Source organism: Zalophus californianus, chromosome 4 (genome assembly GCF_009762305.2).
Source record: "Zalophus californianus isolate mZalCal1 chromosome 4, mZalCal1.pri.v2, whole genome shotgun sequence".
Lineage (NCBI taxonomy): Eukaryota > Metazoa > Chordata > Mammalia > Carnivora > Otariidae > Zalophus > Zalophus californianus.
The window spans coordinates 176,148,453-176,157,750 of record NC_045598.1 but is presented as its reverse complement, the minus strand read 5'-3'; positions in this window follow the sequence as shown (position 1 = coordinate 176,157,750).

The window sequence follows — 9,298 nt, the reverse complement described above, 5'->3', positions numbered from 1 at the left end:
CAAAAGCTATTTATAACACTTTTTATGTGTCTTTCTTAGTGTCTAACTCAATGTTATGTCCACAATAAAGCTAAAAAAATACTTACTCAAAGAAAGAACCCAAAGAAACAAGAGGGCACAATTCAGGAAGTGGGTATTTTAGTTTACATCCAATGCCTCTAATTTTCCTTTTGATTCTAGATATTTCACTCAGAATTTCAGCACATCCAAATGAGATATAGGACCATGAAATTACAGAGCATTGTAGAATTATACACCCTAAACTTACAATAAAAATGGGACTCCAACTTCCAGCCTCCATGAGAGGGAGTCCATTCATTCATGCATTCAAATGACATTTATTTGGTTTCAGCCATAATGCAGTCAGTGAACAAGATAGATACAGTCCTTAAACTAAAAAGCATGCATTCTATTGTTGAAGAAAGAAAAATAATAAATATTAGATAGATAGGTAGATAGATAGGCAGAATTGCTGTATAGAAAAATAAATCAGTATTAAAGTATGAAGAATGACTAGAACATGGAATGTTTTTCCATCTTTTTGTTTCTTCTTCAATTTCTTTCATGAGTGTTCTGTAGTTCCTAGAGTATAGATCCTTTACCTCTTTGGTTAGGTTCATTCCGAGGTATCTTATGGTTTTTGGTGCTGTTGTAAATGGAATCATTTCTCTAATTTCTCTTTCTACAGTTGCATTGTTAGTGTATAAGAAAGCAACTGATTTCTGTGCATTGATTTCGTATCCTGCCACATTACCAAATTGCTGTATCAGATCCAGTAATTTGGGGGTGGAGTCTTTTGGATTTTCCAGATAAAGTATCATGTCATCTGTGAAGAGAGAGAGTTTGACTTCTTCTTTGTCAATTTGAATACCTTTTATTTCTTTTTGTTGTTTGATTGCTGTTGCTAGGACTTCTAGGACTATGTTGAACAATAGTGGTGAGAGTGGGCATCCTTGTCATGTTCCTGATCTTAAGGGAAGGGCTCTCAGCTTTTCCCCATTGAGGATGATATTTGCTGTGGGTTTTTCATAGATGGATTTTATGAACTTGAGAAATGTTCCCTCTATCCCTATACTCCTATATACACCTATATACACCTGTATACTCCCTATACAGGAAAGGATGCTGTATTTTGTCAAGTACTTTTTCTGCATCAATTGAGATGACCGTATGGTTCTTCTCTCTCCTCTTATTAATGTGTTCTATCACATTGACTGATTTGCAAATGTTGAACCACCCTTGCATCCCGGGGATAAATCCCACTTGGTTGTGGTGGATGATCCTTTTAATGTACTGTTGGATCCTATTAGCTAGGATGGAAAACATTCCATGCTTATGGATCAGAAGAATAAACATTGTTAAAATGTCTATGCTAGCCAGAGCAATCTATACCTTCAATGCCATCCCGATCAAAATCCCAATGACATCTTTCAAAGTGCTGGAACAAACAATCCTAAACTTTGTATGGAATCAAAGAAGACCCTGAATCGCCAAGGAAATGTTGAAAAAGAAAAACAAAGCTGGGGGCATCATGTCGCCCAACTTCAAGCTATATTACAAAGCAGTGATCACCAAGACATCATGGTGCTGGCACAAAAACAGACATATAGACCAATGGAGCAGAATAGAGAGCCCAGATATGGACCCTCAACTCTATGGTCAAATAATCTTCAACAAAGTAGGAAAAAATACGCAATGGAAAAAAGACAGTCTTTTCAATAAATGGTGCTGGGAAAATTGGACAGCTATATACAGAAGAATGAAATGCAACCATTCTCTAACACCATACACAAAGATAAACTCAAAATGGATGAAAGACCTCAATGTGAGACAGGAATCCATCAAAATCCTAGAGGAGAACATAGGCAGTAACCTCTTTGACATCGGCCACAGCAACTTCTTTCAAGATACATCTCCAAAGGCTAGGGAAACAAAAGCAAAAATGAACTTTTGGGACTTCATCAAGATAAAAGGCTTCTGCACAGCAAAGGAAACTGTCAACAAAACAAAGAGGCAACCCACAGAATGGGAGAAGATATTTGCAAATGACACCACAGATAAAGGGCTGGTATCCAAGATCTATAAAGAACTTCTCAAACTCAACACCCAAAACACAAATAATCCAGTCAAAAAATGGGCAGAAGACATGAACAGACACTTCTCTGAAGAAGACATACAAATGGCTAACAGACACATGAAAAAGTGTTCATCATCACTAGCCATCAGGGAAATTCAAACCAAAACCACGCTGAGATACCACCTTACATCAGTTAGAATGGCAAAAATTAACAAAACAGGAAACAACAAATGTTGGAGAGGTTGTGGAGAAAGGGGAACCCTCTTACACTGTTGGTGGGAATGCAAGTTGGTACAGCCACTTTGGAAAACAGTGTGGAGGTGCCTCAAAAAATTAAAAATAGAGTTACCCTATGACCCAGCAATTGCACTACTGGGTATTTACCACAAAGACACAGGTACAGTGAAAAGAAGGGCCATATGTACCCCAGTGTTCATAGCAGCAATGTCCTCAATAGCCAAACTGGGGAAAGAGCCGAGATGCCCTTCAAAAGATGAATGGATAAAGAAGATGTGGTCCATATATACAATGGAATATTACTCAGCCATCAGAAAGGATGAATACCCAACTTTTCCATCAACATGGATGGAACTGGAGGAGATGATGCTAAGTGAAATAAGTCAAGCAGAGAAAGTCAATTATCATATGGTTTCACTTACTTGTGGAACATAAGGAATAGCAGGGAGGACACTAGGAGAAGGAAGGGAAAAATGGAGGGGGGGAATCGGAGGGAGAGATGAACCATGAGAGACTATGGACCCTGAGAAACAAACTGAGGGTTTTAGAAGGGAGGGGGGTGGGGGGATCGTTAGCCTGGTGATGGGTATTAAGGAGGGCACATACTGCATGTAGCAATCGGTGTTATATGAAAACAATGAATCATGGATCACTACATCAAAAACTAATGATGTATTGTATGGTGACTAACATAACATAATAAAATTAAATTAAATTAAAAAAAAAAAAGAATGACTAGAAACTAGGGAGAGAGAAAATGCTACTCCAGCCAGGATGGTTGGAAAAAAGCATCCCCAAGGAAGTGCCACTTGAGCTGAAGCCTGATAAATATGAAAGAACAAGCCACATGAAGGTCTGAAGGAAGATGGCTAGGCAAAGCACAGGCAATAAAGTCGTCATGAACTTGGTATGTTTTAAAATAATAAAATAATAGAAGATAAGTGTGTCAGGGAAGTAATGAGTAAGAGGAGAGTATTAGGGAGTGAGTGTGGAGAAGTGGGGGTGGGGGGACAGACTCCAAATGGCTGATAGACACACAAAGGTATTTTTTTAAATTATGTTTTTATCAGTTTCAGAGGTAGAGTTTATTGATTCATCAGTTGCATATAACAGCCAGTGCTCATTACATCACGTGCCCCGCTTAATGCCCATCACCCAGTTACCCCATCTCCCCACCCACCTCCCCTCCAGCAACCCTCAGTTTGTTTCCTAGAGTTAAGAGTTTCTTATGGTTTGTCTCCCTCTCTGATTTCATCTTATTTTATTTTTCCCTCCCTTCCTCTACGATCCTCTGTTTTGTTCTTTAATTTCCACATATGAGTGAAATCATGATAATGGTCTTTCTCTGATTGACTTATTTCAGTTAGCATAATACCCTCTAGTTCCATCTACATTGTTGTAAACGGTGAGATTTCCTTTTTTTTTTTGATGGCTGAGTAGTATTCCATTGTGTGTGTGTGTGTGTGTGTGTGTGTGTGTGTGTGTGTGTGTGTGTGTGTATACACACCACATCGTCTTTATCCATTCATCTGTTGATGGACATCTGGGCTCTCTCCATAGTTTGGCTATTGTGGACATTGCTACTATAAACATTGGGGTGCAGATGCCCCTTCAGATCACTGTTTCTATCCTTTGCACACAAAGGACTTTCAATTTCATTCTAAATGCAGTGGGAAAGGCTCAAGTAAGTGAGAGTTATTAGATTTGTGTTTGAAGTTTTTTTCCTCCTGACACCAACCAATTTTGACACCAACTGGGTATTTTACAATTCAATTCAATTCTAACACTAACTATCTGGAGCCATATGAAGATGTGACAATTCAGACTGCCACTCCAGTCTAAGATGGCAGATCCCACAGTTTTAAGGGCTTGGTCCCATAAGACTGCCCTCATGTCAGACACCAGTTGTACATATCAGGTCCCCAGTTACCCACACTTCAGTTAAACTTGCCTATAAAGTCAGAAGTTCCCACTCACAGGACTCAGAAAACATTTTCCTCTCCCCCTCCAATTTCTCCCCCTTTGGATTTCCCTCCCTTCCCCTATGGTCCTCCGTGCTCTTGCTTATGTTCCACATATGAGTGAAACCATAAGATAATTGTCTTTCTCTGCTTGACTTACTTCACTTAACATAATCTCCCCCAGCTCCATCCATGTCGATGCAAATGGTGGATATTCATCCTTTCTGATGGCTGAATAATATTCCATTGTATATATGGACCACATCTTCTTTATCTGTTCATCTGTTGAAGGGCATCTCAGCTCCTTCCACAGTCTGGCTATTGTGGATATTGCTGCTGTGAACATTGGAGTTCATGTGCCCCTTCTTTTCACTACATCTGTATCTTTGGGGTAAATACCTAGTTGTGCAATTGCTGGGTCATAGGGTAGCTCTATTCTTAACATCTTGAGGAACCTCCATACTGTTTTCCAGAGTGGCTGTACCAGTTTGCATTCCCACCAACAGTATAAGAGGGCTCCCCTTTCTCTACATCCTCACCAACATTTGTTGTTTCCCGTTTTGTAAATTTTTGCCATTCTAACTGGTATAAGGTGGTATCTCATTGTGGTTTTGATTTGTATTGCCCTGATGGCTAGTGATGAACCATGAGAGACTATGGACCCTGCAAAACAATCTGAGGGTTTCAGAGGGGAAGAGGGCCGGGGGAGGGGGTAATGGGGTGATGGGTATTGAGGAAGGCCCGTGTTGTGATGAGCACTGGGTGTTATACTTAACTAATGAATCATTGAAAACTGCATCAAAAACTAATTAGGTACTATACAGTGGCTAACTGAACATAATAAAAAAATAAAAATAAAATAAAATCTAATTTGTCTTAAAAAAAGAAAACATTTTCTTAATTATTATTTATTTACTTACTATTACCAATTTATTATAAAGGACAACTTGGGACTAGCCAAACAGAATTGATGCATAGATCAAATTATGGGCAAGGGACAGGGAGGCTCCATGATCTCTCTGGGCACATCATCCTCCCAGCACCCTGATGTGTTTACCAACCCCAAGATTTCTGAACCCCTTTGTTTAGTAGTTTTTATGGTTTCATTACATAAGCATGATATTAATCATTGGCTATCGATTTATGCCCAGAGTTTGGGGTTGGGAATGAAAGTTCCAACCCTCTAATCAAACCTTGGTCTTTCTGGTGACCATCTCCTTGAAACTGTCTAGGGACCCCCCAGTAACCAGTCATCTCACTAACATATAAAGATACTCTTATAACTCAGAGATTTCCAGGGTTTTAGGAGCTGTGTGTGCCAGGAAAAGAGGACAAAGACTAAATATGTATTTATTGTACCACAGTGCATCTATTAATAGATGTATAAAGAAAAGATTTTTGGAAGGACAAAAGTGAAAGCAATGGGGCACGAGCCAGGCAGCTGTTGGCATAATCCAGGCAAGCAATTAACCCACAGTGGTTAGACTACAGTGGTAGCAGCAAAACTGACCAATAGGCCTCTTTGTGGATACTCCTAGTAATGGTGATTACTAAGAATGCAAGAATAACAGCTCCATTAGAGGACAGAGGATAGAAAACAGAGGATACTCAGGAAGTCTAAATATTTAGAAATGTCTTCTCTAAGCACTTTGACAAGAAGTATCAAGACTGTTGGAAATATCCATGTTCCTTGGTTCAGAAATCTCACAGTAAATAATTCATCTTAAAGAAATATTTTAACAAAAAAGAAAGAAGGAAGGAAGGAGCAAGGGAGGGAAGAAGGAGGGAGGGAAAAGAAAGAGATATGTGGAGTTATTTATTGTGGCATCAATTGGGAGCAAAAAAAGCCCTTAAAATCTGATCATAGAAAGATGATGAAGAAAATTATGGTACTATAATTAAGTGGATTTTTATCAGCCACTAAAAATTAAAATTATGAAGAAAATTCATCATAAAAATATTTGTGGTAGAATGTAAAGCAAACAGAGAGGACTGTGAAATATATGTCAGCTTATACCCACATTTTTACATGGGTCTATATGTGAACAAGGCTTGGAGAAAAGTTATTAATGTGTTAAAAAGATTGAAGGTGAATTTTTTTTTAAATCATTTTCCATGAATTTTATAGGCAACTGGTTTTGATTTTGGCTTCTAAGATTTTGTGTTCCCTGGAGAATTGTCCAGACCAAGGAAATCAAACTGCTCCCCGGTAAATAAAACATAAACTTCCCCCAATAAATTTAACCATAACTCTAAATGAATCAGAGGAAATTGCTCTCTTTTGGAATCATAATTCTTTCTGCAAGGCCCAAGGCCAAGGATGACAAGGTACAAATGTAAATCTGGAATCAAATCTAGAAGGTTGTATGTCATTTTAATGTCTTGGAACAAAGAATATACTCTTCTAACACTTTGTTCTCCCCTTCTGTAGTTCCCATTTCTCTTCTTGATGGAACAAAAAACACTTCCAGGAATGGATTAACATTCTTTCTATCAGCCTTGTTGTGCACACACCAGGGAGCAACATATCCTTGTAATAATATCAACCCACCCCCAAGAATTCAGCTCAGTAGATAACCACGTCCCATGCTTTGTTGGTGTTTGACTGCCTCTAAAATGGCATAACTGGAATTTAAAAGAGATGCCACTACATCCTACTGAGTATCTTGCCCCATGAAAACCTAAATGTAACATCTCCTAAAGACAACCAACTCCCCAAATGATAGAACACAGAGGATACAATGATAGAATCTTGAATTAAGAGTATGTTACACAGACTGTTTTCTAAAGAATCAGGATGCCTTGAAAATAAAATCAAGAAGAGACTTAAGAATCTTACCACAGTTGTTCTCCAAGGCCTAGTTGGCTTTAACAATCAGAGGCCCTTCCTCCTTTTAAGTCTGTGACATGAGCAAAGCAAGAATTTACCAAATATATGGTGCTCATAAGAGTCCAGAAGTAGAAAGCAAGGTCTTTGAATTCAGGGAATTTATTATCTCATGAGCATGAGAGATTCACACCAGCATCAAATAGAGAACAATGAAGACGTGTAATGAAATGCTAACAGTAGCAATGAAGTTACGTGGTAGAAGGGACAGAGCTCCCCTTCTGTCAAGACTTAGTCTTACCTTCCAATTAAACCAGTTACCAATTAAGTGACTTTAAATGAATCATTTTATTTTATTTGAGCTTCTGGTTTTTTGTTGTTTTTTTTTCTGTAAAATGGGAATAATAATAACAATCATCAGGCCTCATATGTGTGAGAGTCGCCCAACACAGGGAAAAAAAGTTAGGAAGGATGCCTGCGGTTTTGAATTTTATGCAGACAGTAGATCACAATTTCAAAAGTACATGGCATATCTTGAGGGTCAAAATAATTGCCCTCTTAAAAACTATATATATAATGGACACAAACTGACGAAGGAGCATCCTTAAGTCCTTTTGTCACCACTAAGAAGCAGGCAATAAGAGCACTTTGGAGGAGCTTCTGAGTTGGCAGCCACCCTGGAGGTTGGTATCTGTCTACTTGGAACCAGTAAAGGTTGAAAGAATTCACTTGTACACACAATCTAGTCTCACAGAACCAGGGAAATTCCTGCTCTCCTGGGTTTATGATATGGCCCTTCCCCTATATGAGCCTCATGTAAAAAGTTACTCTATGAAAAACTTACCTTATTTAAAAATTGAGTATTTTCAGTGGTGCCTAGGTGGCTCAGTCAGTTAAGCATCTGCCTTTGGCTCAGGTCATGATCCCAGGGTCCTGGGTTCGAGTCCCACATTGGACTTCCTGCTCAGTCAGGAGTCTGCCTCTCCTTCTCTATCAGTCTCTCCCCCAGCTCATGCTCCCTCTCACTCTCTCTCTCTCAAATAAATAAATCTTTAAAAAATATTGAGGATTTTCAGAAAAGAGTCACCTTCTTCAAAATACAATGCCTACTACATAAAAAAGAAGAAAGAATGGAAGTAACCTAAACGGCAAAGAACACTCACCAGGAATATATGACCATGGAAATTATAATGGCAGATAAAATTATCAAAATTAGCACCATAAAAATTAAACAACTTCCTCTTTAAAACAATGGGTATAAAGGTTCAGTAATACAAGATAAGTTCTAGAGAATGCTATGGGATGCGATGCTTATGGTTAACAATATTATATTGTACATTTTTAAAATCTATTAAGAGGGTGGATCTCATGTTAAATGTTCTTATCACAATGAAATAAAAATAAAAATTAAACACACACACTTACACATACCCACACACATGCACATTTCCAAAGTAAAGAAAACATTTGTTCAAAAATTCTATAGCCTTACCAAAAAAAAAAAAAAAAAAAAAAAAAGTCGTCAGCTTGTAGAACTCAGGGAAAAAATAGTAAGGAAAGTAATCCTAAATGAAGGGCACAATAGGAAGGTAGAGAGGACAATTAATACTACCAAAAACACAGTAAGGGCCAAGAGAAGAAAATTAAGAAAGGCATATAAGTGAAAAGATACAGATTAGAGACTTAAAGTAAAGAACATAATAAAATGGAAAACAGGTAAGAGCTGGGGGTCATGAAGGAAGTAACCAGAAAAAAAATAGGGAGAAAAGGAATAAAACTCAGAAATAAAGTGAGCTTAGGGGCGCCTGGGTGGCTCAGTCGTTAAACGTCTGCCTTCGGCTCAGGTCATGATCCCAGGGTCCTGGGATCGAGCCCCGCATCGAGCTCCCGGCTCCGTGGGGAGCCTGCTTCTCCCTCTTGCACTCCCCCTGCTTGTGTTCCCTCTCTTGCTGTGTCTCTCTCTGTCAAATAAATAAATAAAATCTTAAAAAAAAGAAAAGAAAGAAAGTGAGCTTGACTATATCAACTGAAAGGCGTATGTCCCAGTAAAACTTTACAAACCATTAACACAAAAGTATACAATAATAAAGTTAACAGATTTCAAAAATAAAAAATTTTTCAGACAAAATAAGAAGATCAAGTCATTTCTAAGGGCAAGTCATTTCTAAGATTAAGTCATTTCTTGGGGCAAGTCAT